The sequence below is a fragment of the Rhea americana genome, unplaced genomic scaffold (genome assembly GCF_003343005.1).
Source record: "Rhea americana isolate MKP2758 unplaced genomic scaffold, rheAme1 scaffold_4, whole genome shotgun sequence".
In the NCBI taxonomy this organism is placed as follows: Eukaryota; Metazoa; Chordata; class Aves; order Rheiformes; family Rheidae; genus Rhea; species Rhea americana.
The window spans coordinates 12,137,283-12,150,036 of NW_028186534.1; the positions used below are offsets into that span (position 1 = coordinate 12,137,283).

General features: G+C 41.7%; 1 long non-coding RNA gene across 1 annotated transcript; it reads left to right on the forward strand.

Annotated features, from left to right (window-relative positions):
• Positions 1-4,059: 4,059 nt before the first annotated feature.
• On the forward strand, positions 4,060-11,878 carry LOC146590829 (uncharacterized). The gene is made up of 3 exons (XR_014896952.1): positions 4,060-4,139; positions 7,639-7,833; positions 11,855-11,878. It is a non-coding gene; the product is annotated as an uncharacterized LOC146590829 (long non-coding RNA).
• Positions 11,879-12,754: the final 876 nt, after the last annotated feature.

Consider the following 12,754-nt stretch of genomic DNA (forward strand, 5'->3'; position numbering starts at 1 on the left):
TGGCTTAACATGACCTTTGGTTGGAGGGATGACTAGAACTGGCTCCATTGGTTCAGTGGAACTGGTCTCTCTAAGAAATGAAGTAGCGTAGTTCTCAGTATAGTTGGATCATAGAATAAGTCAAATGGGATGCTTCATTGTTAAGAAAGTAGGAAAGTATCACTACAGTATCAATGTGAAAATTGTCATCCTGGAGAGTAACTGACATATTGATCGTTAACATAACATTGCAGGGCAGTCGAACAGTATAAATATATGTCCTGATGTCGTACACATTCTTCCCTGAAGATCAGGGGTTATGTTGTGAACTCTTCTCTGCCAGTGATGAAGGAGAAGGGAAGCTGCCAGTGTTGATGACAGAACTGAGAGCAGGTATTCTGTCTTTCCATTTCATAGTCTAACTTTAAATACCAATTTAAGATTTATTTAGATTAGGAACAGTTTAAGACAATATTGGTTGCCCCTTTATTTAAACTAAACAATAAAACAGAAATCAAGGTAGTTGTACACAGATTTATATACCACTGGATTTTATTAGTTTATCTGCAAAGGCACTTACCACCATGACAAAGCAAAATTTTAAAAGGATTTTTCCCATCCAGGAAGTTCCTTTGAGTACTTTGGCTGGTGGTGATTCTTCATAATCAGATTCCAATTTCTTTAATTAGCCAATTGGGTAGTGGGTACTGTAGATGACTCATCATTGCACTGAACTTTATGTAAGTTTAAAATCTCTTTACTATATTATCAGTCAGCAGGATTGAACTTTGCTTGTTTTGTACAAGTAACTATATTATTTTTCACACAGAAAAGTGGATGTTTGGGTAACTAAACTAGCATTGTTCCACTGATGCACTGTCTGTTCTTGACATAACATCCTGTGGTAAGGTTTCCTGTGTGTATTGGATACAAAGCCTTTAGCAGGAATTACATCAAAGAGAATATGCTGATTTTAGATTGAGGTTTTGGGGGCACTTGCTTCTGAAAGCATATGGAGACCAGTTACCTAGAAACATAGAAAATACCATGAAAAGCAATAATATATGTCTGGAGTTTCAAACTGAGCACAATCGGCAAAAGCTGATAGTGTGTAGATCAGAAAATACCATAGTCACTGACTTGAGGGAAAACATATCACGCTTCTACTGGGTAACTTTTCTTTGTCCCTTCTCAACCATCTTTTTGTGCTGTGATCCCAATTGCACGAGCAAATTCATTTTCAAGCTCCTTTACCATTATATAGCTGTTTATATATGCTTTCATAGCAGACACAGGCTCAGAAGAAGGCTACTTGGGTCGTCTTGAGTTCACAGCCCATTTATTTTTTTTAAGGAATCAAGTGGTTTTGCATTCTATATTTTTTGAGAACAGACAGTTGGGAAGCATCCTGGATGTGCTGAATTAGTGGCAGACTATATTAGCATGACTGCTTTCCTGAGATGAAGTCCCAAGCTACTAACTATAAAGTTGGAGGTTCCCTTTTATACACTGTAGTTATGTCAGTAGTTTCTTCAACATGAGCTCTTCATTTTGAGAGGTCAACCCAGAGCTGGTTGACTTCCATATTTTCCCCAAACTGCTCTGGCTTACACTAGTACACAGGTACCCCAGTGACTCTTCCCTTTTCTGCTGCTTTGACAAAGGATGACTGGATGTGGCAACTGTGTGAAAACTGAAAGTCTTGAAAGGAAATTGATATGGAGTAAAGGTATCCTGTTCGGAAGCAATTCCAACACAAACGCAGAACAACCATTCATTATCCTCTAAGTCACTAATCTGTAAGTAGGCCAAGACATGTTGCCTTGTCTGCTTTAGCTCCAGCTGTTGGTGCTCTTCCAGCAAGAAGCTCTATGTCATCAAGAACACAGGAAAAGAAGCAATAATATACGTCACCTTCCTCTCTTGAGCAATTCACTGATAATTCTTTTAAACAAGATGAAGTTCTATCTTTTTTTTTTCTTTTTTTTTTCCTTTCAATCCTCACATTGCACTCTTCCTCCAGGCTCTGAATTTCACTGCTTCTAGAATGGCCACATTTAAACTGGCCATAAATGGAGGGGATGAAATAAATACCAAAGAAACCTCATCAGGAGAAAATTACTTGTGCTTGCAGTCATTGAGTGCAGGTGGGGGAGACTGATTCTCTCAGGCTGTGGTGATTACAAGGACTGCCAAGACTACAGTTGTGCCTCACTAGGACTGTGCTTGCTGCTTAAACAGGAAAATCCAGTGCTATCAGCTTTTCACAGTTCCTATACCAGTCTTTCCCTTTAAGCTCTGCCAAACTATATTCCCTCTGAAAGGCTATTCAGCTTTGAGGCTGATGGATTTTATAATACATAAATTGGCTCTTGTCCAGAAACACGAAGATTGGAATGTGTCTCTGAAAAGAATATTTTGTCCACTTCTGATTGAAGTGTTGCTGCTTAGTATCTGCAGTTCTTCACTAGACTGCTCAGATTGTCTTTTATGTAAGTGTTTAATCTTGACTATATAAGGCAAGTATATGCAGTTTATTCCTACTCTTCTGAGAAGTATGTTTAATATATGTGAAAAGTTATACCAGACCACGTGAGGGATGTTGTGATCAAGGTCAAACTTGGAATTATTTTTCTCCTTACAGAAATCTTTGTGTTTGTTTACTGTATGTAAGCCCATTATACGCTATAGTTAGAGTGAATTGCTATTTTTTACTCTTATCTTGACAAATTTCTATTGACTCTAGCAATCAGCTGTCACTTCTGTCATGGACATCAGTACAATGCAGTGGACTTGAATTTCAAATTCAATCCACCTGGACAGGGCTTTCTGTTAACCCCCAGCTTTGACCAGACTTTTCTGTTGAAATTGGTGTGAGCCTAACCACAAGATTTAGTGGAAACAGAATCAGTTCAACAGGCAGTCATAAATATGATGATGTCTTAATGCTCTACATTGTATTATTTCTGAGATGCTATCTAACCCTACTCAGACCAAGTCTAAATGATATGATGGTTACAACACTGACACTACTCTTAATACCTTGTAGTCATAACCACCAAAGTTCGATACAGCTTCATTACATAAGATGTTTATAGGTAATATGCAATTCAACTGATATGAAGCTTGACTCAAGCTCTTATTCTTTCAAGTACAAAGAAATACCAAGATTGCTTTAGAAAAGATGAAAAGTCTTGAAAGCAAAACAGTGTTGCAGTGAAATGTCTCCCCTGCCTTGGTAAATAAGCAATTACTCTGTGTTTTAATTCAAACTGCCTTTTCTGCAGTTTGGGAGGTAGTAGTGGAGTTGGTTGGAAACATTCCATTAAAATGGTCTTCCAGAAGGAGATGTTGTCTTATTAAAAAGAAAGCTCTTCGGAGGGATGTGCTAATTTCAATGATAATTCCTTGGAGTTTTAGGAGGGAGTTTTGAAAGCTCTCTTTCACGCTCGCTGACATGCTATGGGATATGGCCCAAGATTACGTAGAGAATATTCATGTTCAGTCCCCTGCACTGCTGTTCGTCAACATTCTTCCTGTGTGCCCTCACCTTTGTCCTGTACCCAAATGCAGTCCTCCTTTCTTCACTAGATCCAAAGCTGTGCAGTGCTGTTCCCCGTTGATCACTGAAAGGACTGCTTCTATTAAAGATGCTTACATAGCTTGTTTTGCAAGTTGACTGTTTATTCTACATACATACAGCACTTCCCATTCAACCCAGCTGTTACAGCAGTATGGATAATAGAGAATTTGACCCTCAAACCTCTGGAAGGTCCCTTAAGCTTGACAATATCAAGGTGTGTTTCTAAGCTGGTCACAGAACTTTGGTATGGAGCACAAAATACGTCAAAAAAGTGGAATACTTTTTTGTGTAGCCTAGACTATTAGCAATATCCAAACTAGTTAACTGCTGCAAAATAGACTTTTTTTCCACATCTCTTAAAAGCCTGTCTTTTGCATGATGCTGTTTATGTAGAGCTTCCTTCACCTATAAAAGACCACATACACTGGGCACTGCTTGTGATGCAGTCCAGAGGTTCATCTGCCTTTTATCATTTGTGAACAATCTCTTTCCAGAATCCTCAAGGGATCGGAGGTGAAACCGTTCTGCTACACTTGGCCACTGCTGTCAGAGGAATGGGAGATGAAGTAAGAAAACTGTAGGTGATGCGTTAAGGTGAAGTGTGTTTGAATATCAGTGCAACTGGGAAATAATCGTGCTGTGAATAGCCTCCTCATGGCAGTAGCTTAGAACTAGTGAATTTTCTCTGGGTCATTTTCTATTTGCATTTGTAATCTTAACGCTAGCGAGGCTCCATAGAGTGCATTCCTTGGACTGAAACATCTTCATATCAAGTGCATACCATCTTACTTTGCACAGGTTGAGATAAAGGACTGCAGCAATGTACAAGCTGTCACAGAAGATGCCCTTTTTTGGGAGCTTGAAATCAGAGTTAACGGTTGCTGGTTGAATAGTCTCACTTCTCCATCCTTCCTCTAGAGGGAATTATTTTACTGTATATAGCTGTTGAAGGAAACCAGCTTAAATGAAGGTTTGAATAGCTGGATGCAGGGTTAGAAACTTGCTTCTGCTTGTGTATCTGCTTATCCATGGTACCATCCTGTCCTCTGCCTTTGACTTACATGCTGTGTTAAGCTTGTGTGATGTGAATTCCCTGTCCTCAATCACACACACTTACACCTTTGGTTTTACTACTTATGTTGTGATTTTGGCTCTCCTATCTTTCTGGCTCAATGTACTCAGCTGGATAAAGCCTGTTTCAAGTTTAGGTAATAACAGGTATCCAGGCTGTTTTGTTAACCCCTGTTAACATAGGTCCTTTGCTGTTAAAACACTGCAACAGCCCTTTTTCATGACAAGGAAGTACTAGGCTTTTGTGACAGAGAACCAGGGACAGAGCTCTCCTCTCCGTTGCTTCTGATACAGGCCTGCTGTAGCAGTAGTAGTAGCAGCTGACAGTTCTTTTACATGAGATGTGATAGGATCACTCTTAGCCTGCAGTGCAACACAGTTCCTGCTGCTTCCTCAGCATTAAGGCTGGCTTTAATAGCTGTAAGACTGTTCCCCTAGCTACGTTTCCCTGAGCACTGTTGATTGAGAGATGCTCATGCAAGATGACTCTAGTATTGCTGATCTGATATGTTAAATGCTCTTCTACTGTTGCACAGTATGGAGGCATGTGCTGGGAGCTGGCTTCCAGTATTTGTTATTCTGGGGCAGACATCAATGAGTTAAATGGTGCCTAGCCTGGGAGTGGATTGTGAGCTTCATATCCAGATACAAACTTCCTTCAGAAAGCAGCAGGGAGAGCTTGACTTCCAAACAATGCCCTGCCTTCTACTGCCCGGCCCTGCTGGCAGGACTCCAGGCTAGGTTAAACACACCTTGCTCAGGACAAAGAATTACCCCTAGGGAAAATGGTCTCTGGCAAGAAAAGCTTGCTGCGAGCTGGTGTGGGGCACTCTTTCATGCTGAAGAGGAAGCCCAGGCCTGACAAAATCAGGGATTTTATTGTGTTGATGTTGGCTGTGAACTGCTTTTTTGCTAAGCTGAATCAAAATCAGTTGTGGGAGTGGGGGAAGGGATGGCTGACTGCCAGCTGCTGGTATTGCATGTGCCAGCTTGGAGCAGGAAAAAAGCTTAATCTCAGGATGCTGCCAGGCTCGCTGCATGGAATATTTCTGCAGTTCTCTGCCTGCCTGCTCTGCATGCAAACCCTGACCTGCCATGTGGAGGATGAAGTTTAGGTAAAGGACTAAGGCAAACTTTGCACTCAATATCAAAGATGACTTTGACAGATTATGGTGTCCTCTGTGCTCATTTCTGCTGTACTGCTGCATAAAAGAAATACTTTACAAGCAGTTTCCCCCCCTTTTGACAACTTATAAATGTATAATTTAAAAACAAGCTCTAATTCCCTCCTTTGCTTTCTTCAGCCCTGCTTGAAACAAGTATCAGCGGATGCTAAAACTTCTGCTTGATGTTGTAACAATGCGGGGAGTTAAAAAACAAGAGATCTTGCTGTAGCCAGAGGCCCCTCTATCTTTTCTGAACACTTAATGAGACAAACTACTTTCTAGTCTATTGAAACAGAGAAAAATCAGACACTTCAGTTCCTCTGGAGAGGAAACCTGGATGAAATGACTCTGTGGTCATGTATGCATATTCACTGTAGCCTTGGACTCCGAAACTGTACTGCCTATGAATAACACCTTTCATCTGTGGATCTAGCTGATAACTAATTAAGTCTAACTAATCCCTGCATATATAGGAAGTGGGGAAGACACATCCAGGGATCGTTTTTCCCAGTCCTGAAATGCTGCCATCTCTGGGGTAGAGTTTAACAGCAGCTTGCTGGGTATGTACCCTCCAGTGCCACATGTCAAAACTGTAAAGGACACTCCTGAGGTTAAGTAAGATCTCTGTGCTGTGAGCATGGGGCATGTTTGGCTTTGATTTGACATTCATTTTCTCTTGAATTAATGAGATACTTGGGGCTCCTTCCTTCCCCTTTCTCCAATCCAAGTGCCATGTGTAAATGCATAAAATCATGACATTTAAACTAGTATGCTAACAGACACTGAAAGTTCTTTCAGGCCTGGATCCTTTCTATTATGTGGCTAATAGCAGAAGCCAGGGAAAAAGGATAAGAAACAGTGAGTAACCTTTTCACTAACATTCTTTCAGCTTCCAGACATCAAGAATCAGAGATTTCCCCAAATGGAAGCAGCATATGGATTATTGTGTTCAGTAGCTAGACTTCTCCTCTATGAATTTACATAATCCATTTGTGAATTCATTTAGATTTTGAGCCTTAATATCTTGTGGTGATAAATCACACAATTCAATTTTATATTAGTAAAGGGGGAAAACCTGTAGTTTGTTTCAAGCCTGCTCACTCATTTTATGGGCTCTGCCCTGGTTCTTTTGTTGAGAGAATGCCTATTACATAGTCACCTTTTCTGTAACAGGTGTGATTTTTATAATGACTCTTTCCTCTCCTGACAAGTTCTAGTCTATTTGTCTGTCCCTCGTCCATATAGATGTTTCAGGTCTCTGATCATCCTCAGTTTCTCTTGGGATGCTCTTTCCAGTTGTGTCTCCTTGTCTTTTTGGATGAAGAATCAGAACTGCATGGTGCTTTCCACCTCTGGAGATGCAATGGATCATTGAAGAGGAGTCATGGTGGTTTCTGTTTTTCCTCTCAAGGAAGAACAAAAGCCAGGAGTTCCTCTTTAGCTGTCTCCAGTAGTGGGAGACAGGCAGGACAGCTCCCTGAGTATCCGTGATCCTCAGCAGACCTAGGCATCTCTAGCTTTATTGGGAGCTGGAGCACTGTGCCTTCCCTCTGCTTACCAGTCAAGTACTCTCAGGAATTGATTAGGAGAGAGAGTATGTTTTAGTAGCTTCACTTCTTTGTTTTTGTGACTTAAGTAAGACCATTGATGTCTAGCTTAAATGGTACATTTTACAAGGTTATTTATAGAAGCAATAAGCTTTTTTCCCCACCTGTTTTTTCATGAACAAAGTTGGCAAGAACTGCAATCCTTTACATTGTTACTATAACAGCAAAATATTCACTCTCAGCCTTGGAGCTATACTTGAAATAGTCTTTTGTTTTAATTTTTTTTTTCCAGGAAGGCATATAAAATCTGATGAATAAAACACCAGCAGTTTCTCATTAGTTGGAGTGAAGAATACCAGACCCAAGAGGAAAGCAAAGGGGGAATCCTGGTCACTTCTGCACTTCCACACTGTTAGCACATGATTATGGTACAGATCAGAGAAATGGCATAAATGAGAACTAACTTGGGAGTTTAGTAAGATGGCTGGTGAGTCCTCTCAGTCCTTTGTGCTTGTAATGATATAGTGTTAGCCTTACACCTTTCTGGTGTATGCTATTGTTTCTACCATAAAAAGCATCCCACTGTGCACAGTGGATGTGGGAAAGCCAGCTGGCTACAGGTACTGTTGCTGGTCAAACTACAAACTAGCTAAGGGCTGGGAGAAAAGAAGCGAACTGTGATAGCTCCATGGGTTGGATGGCTCTGGGTGCTTAAGAATGAGAGCTGAGCTTGAGCTTTGATGTCCTGAGGTTGAATACAGGTTTAGCTGAGCAACATGCTGTCTCCTGTGTATGTAGGCAAGGTGTAGGGAGCTGGCTACACTACTCACATGCTGTGATGAGTGGAAGTGATGGGATAAGCAATTCTGAGGAAACTTTTCACAACAATATACACAACAATCACACCAGAGCATCATGTTACCAATGAAGGATGTCCCAGCGCTGGGCAGTGGCAAGCTATGCCCTGCCTTAAGAGCACTTTAAAGGTTCTTTCCCTGAGATTAGAATAGATGCATCAGCAATGTTGAAGTCGATCCCTTCAGGAGACAGCCTGAAAGCTGCCCTCAGGCTGGGGAAAGGGCAGTCAGCTAAGCCTGCCTATGTGCACAAGGGGAGCCTGTTTTCCTAGGTTGATGATGTGGCATGATGAGCAAGACAAGCAGAGCCAGGACGCTCTGTGAGGTGCCTGGATAGAAGAAGCCTTGCTGATACAGTCTATTGCTGCAGTTCTTTGCACAGCCAGACTGCAGCAGCTGTTTGACTTGGACTTGACACTGACTGTCTTCAAATTTGTTCAGTCTGCTAGCTGCATTTCTATTGCTCCCTCTTGGCCAAAGAGGGCCACCAGAGGTGCTGGCTGGAGGAAAAACGTGCTGCAGGGGTTCCTTTACCCTGTGTCAGTTCCTTCTTGCTGAGCTTCTGTCTCTGCATGTACAGAAATGTTTTCTCCTACGTTCTTCCCCTGTGCTCAGAATAAGGTGAGTGCTTGGGTCAGCTGGAGATGGATGATACCTGTCAACATCTTTCCACATGCACTCCCCAAATGTTTGTACAGGAATAATGAAATTCCTCTCAGTGTCAGATGCCTGTCTCTCTCCAGACAGATAGTAGTACTCTCTGGAGGAAGGCCACTGCTTGCATTCCAAACGATGGAAAGGATATAGGCCTGGTGGAATAAATTTTTTTGCAAACCTGTGAAAGCCTGATGTAGGACTCCTCTGTGGGGGAGAAAACCTAGAGGATATCTTTGGAACTCAACAGAATGAGCAGCCGTCCAAGCAGGGCAGAAGAGAATGCAACTGGGCCCTCAGCCTTCTGCCAGGGAGCATGTGGAGCTGGTGTTGGGAAGGCAGCTTTCCAAAGGGAAGGTTCAGCAGTGTTTGGACCCCTCAGCAAAGTGATTTTGCAAACTCTACTCTGAGGAAAAAGCTGCATGAAATGTAGTTGTTATAAAGATGTGCCTTGGCACCTACAGAACAGCAGGCTTGCAAGAGTTAAGTCTCTCCTGGCACAATGTGAAAATCCCCATCTGGGTTGGCAAGAATTAGCAGTGTCTGTCAGTGACCTTATCAACAGCTAGGTATTACTGTCCCCTGCATCCCAACCCCCTCCAAAGATAGGGGCCTATCTTCCTCTCTGAAGTCTTTTCACCATCCACATTATAGGAATCAAATTGCCGTCTTAAATCTCACTTCTTATGACTTGGTGACAAAAAGAGTGAAAGAGCATTGCAATGATTTTTTTTTTTTTTTTTTTTTTTTTTTGATGGGTAGAGGTCAGGAAAGGTAAGGAAGATGCTAGGGGAGTGGAATGGACAGTTCAGGGTCAGCTCAGCCATGACAGGAGGCATTCTGTAAAAGCTGGTCCTTCTCTGTTCACATGCCATCCAATAACCACAGACGGCGAGTAGTAATTTAAGACACGGAGCTCATTTGGGAGAGCCAAGAACATGTGGTTCCACATGCCAGCTCACTGCTCTTTCAGTGCAGAAGGCACACAGCTCTCTCTTTGATTTCAGATCTTGGCCCTCACTGCAGCATATAAGGCTTCTTGAAATGCTAACCCGAACTTGTTTGATTTAGCAGTATTATGGTATAGGGGGAATATAAGCCTGGAAGGATTTGCTTGTGTGCAGCCCCCTGCCCTCAAGGACACTGAGTCACAGAGTATCTGCTGCAAACAGATCAGGCTCTGTTTTAAAACCAGCTCGGCTGTGTGCTTCTGCTAGCGCTGTAGAGGATCGCGCCAGAGCCTCCTGCCTCTCGGGTGGTCAGCAACCTCCTTCCTAGACTAATTTTTTATAGGCCCATTGGTCTTGTGTTAGCATGTTCCTTACCTTAGATTTCTTCTTCTTTTGGGCTCTATATCCTTCAGGTATTTTAAAGAGGAAATTAGATGGCATTTAGTGATAGGGAGCCTGAAGACAGAGTTACTGTTCTGCTTAACAAACTGACAGCCGAGTCTCATTTGTGTTAAAATTCCTTTGTACAGTGCTTTGGCATTGCTGTTGTTATACCAACGTAAGAGAGTTTTAGGGTAAATAAACTCCTTGTTTCCTTTAATAACCAGCAGGGATTCCTGCTAGCCCAGGAAACAATACAGCAAATTGTGTTAGTAACACAAGACTGAAACCACAGGAGGAAAGGAAGGTGGTTTGAGGCCGGATGCAGATTCCCTTGTTCAGCTGGGTTATTCCTAACTCCATAGACCGCTTACTTCCTTCACATGTTAAATTTTTATTTATTCATTTATTTTTATTTATTTTTATTTTTAAGAGAAAGGTGTTACTTAGCAGGGCAGAGTATCAAAATCTGAGCTTTGGTGAAACAAAGCTGTGCAACTCTGAGACATGATGAAATGTATTTTAGCTGAAGCCAGATTCCCAGAGAGGATTAGACCTCACTGAATAACTGCTATAGGGGACACCTGGACTCAAGTGGTTTCTCAGTACCCTTCCTCAGACTATCCTCCCTTGCTTGCTTGTCCCTCACTGAGGAGTAAAATAAGAGATCACTCATTATTGATAAAGTCATAGCTTTTGTTTATTAATAAAATGAGAATTTTATGGGTTCACCTTAATAATTCAGTAGCCCCATAGGATATAGCAAAGATCATGCAAACTAACCAGAGTCCCTATTCCTCATCCTCTATTACTCTGTAGCAGTGAGTGCTGCAGAGTAATCCTAACTGGTGGCTGCTGGGGAGTTTTCACCAGGCACTAGCCCAAAGTTGGCTCTAAGGCACTGTTAACTTGATGAGAGCAGTACAAATGGACTAAGAAGCAGCTTTCCTGGTTGACCATCCCTTCTCTGTTGTGCTGTATTCTCTGCTCTAATCAGAGACTACTACTCTTTTTCATGTTCATCAGCCTTCATACAGACTTGGGATATTGGCTAACTAGCTCCTGGCTGATGAACTGCTGCTAAGGCTGATGATTAAACACAGTATCTAGTTTACTGCTGCTTTATTAGGCTTCTAATTGAAGCAAAGAACCTTCTTAGCTAATATGATTTCCTTCCCTTCCCTGAACCCCATCTTCTCTGTGTTGTGTTTTGTTAGAGTTTTCTCCCCTCCTTTGCATCTGTGGGTTTTGGTACTCTTTACCAGCCTGTATTTTTTCACTCTGAATTTAACTAATAAGAATATAATTACATATGCATACAATGGCAACAGTAGATATTATTAACCAGCTCCATATTGTAGTTCCTCTGCCTATTTCATTACTGAACATTATCACTTCCAGGCTGGCCTGTAAAAAACATGTCTTGAATAATAGAAATGGTTAATGGTAGCTGAGGAAGGTGTCAGATTTTAACACCCAAAGCTAGGAGCATCATACAGGCGAACAGTTTGGCAGCAGCAAAGTCCCAAATTCATCAGTGCCAGGTCTTGCTAATTAGGTCCTGGTGCTGCATGTATTTGGTATCAGTGAGCACAAATTTAGTGGTAGTAAGTCTTCACAAGACCCAGATCTACAGTTGTATTTAAGCCTCTAACTTCTATTTTAGGATACAGCTCCTGTGGATTTTGTGAGGCTGCAGTAGAAGTTAGATGGTAAGTGAAAAGTGCAAATGAAGGAAATGAAGGATGAAGGAATATTGCGTATCAATATTTGAATAATTGCATTATTTTTATTGTGTATATACTTCCTGTGTCAGTGTGAACTCTACTAAGTTCTGACTCTGGGCGTAGGTCATTTGAAAGGCTTAGGACTGTACTGAAGGTCTAAAGCTGGGCTGTTAAGTACTGCAGAACTAGACAGTGGAAAACCACATATCTGCTAACAGCTGAAGTTAGTAGGAGACTTGGGATGGTATGGTGAAAGCTGTACTTGACCTTAAGATTCCTTCTTGAGTACTTAAAAGATACTTGGTAAATTCTGTGGTTTTGTTTTGGTTATGCTAAATCTCTCTGATGCCAGCTCTGTGCACAAAACTGACTCGGGACTTGCAACCTGCCGAACTGCTAGGAACTGTGCTCAGGTTTTAAGCCTTCCCTAGCTGCAAAGCAGTTGATTTCAGTGATACTGGTTAATTTGAGAACAGAAGCCTCAATAGGTTTGATTGCTGGCTCTGAGCAGAGAATTATGTCTTTATACAGTGAAAGAGCTGCTGATACGCAGTTCTGGTCATACTCCAGTGGCCTTTCCAGTACAAACACAGATGATTGAATCAACAGTGAAGCTCTCACCTGTGCTAGCTAATGTGAAATAACAGCAACTTTTATTCCTGCATTCAGGGGCATCCTCTGAGTCAGGCTTCTGCACTGTTTGCATGGTACCTGTGCCTTAACAGCTGCATTGCTGCATGCATATTTTATGTATAGACTGATTGACTTTGTTTCCTGCCAGAGGCATGGCTAAAGCACCTATCTGGATGCTGGTACAGTTTGGTTTTTTATTTTCTGTT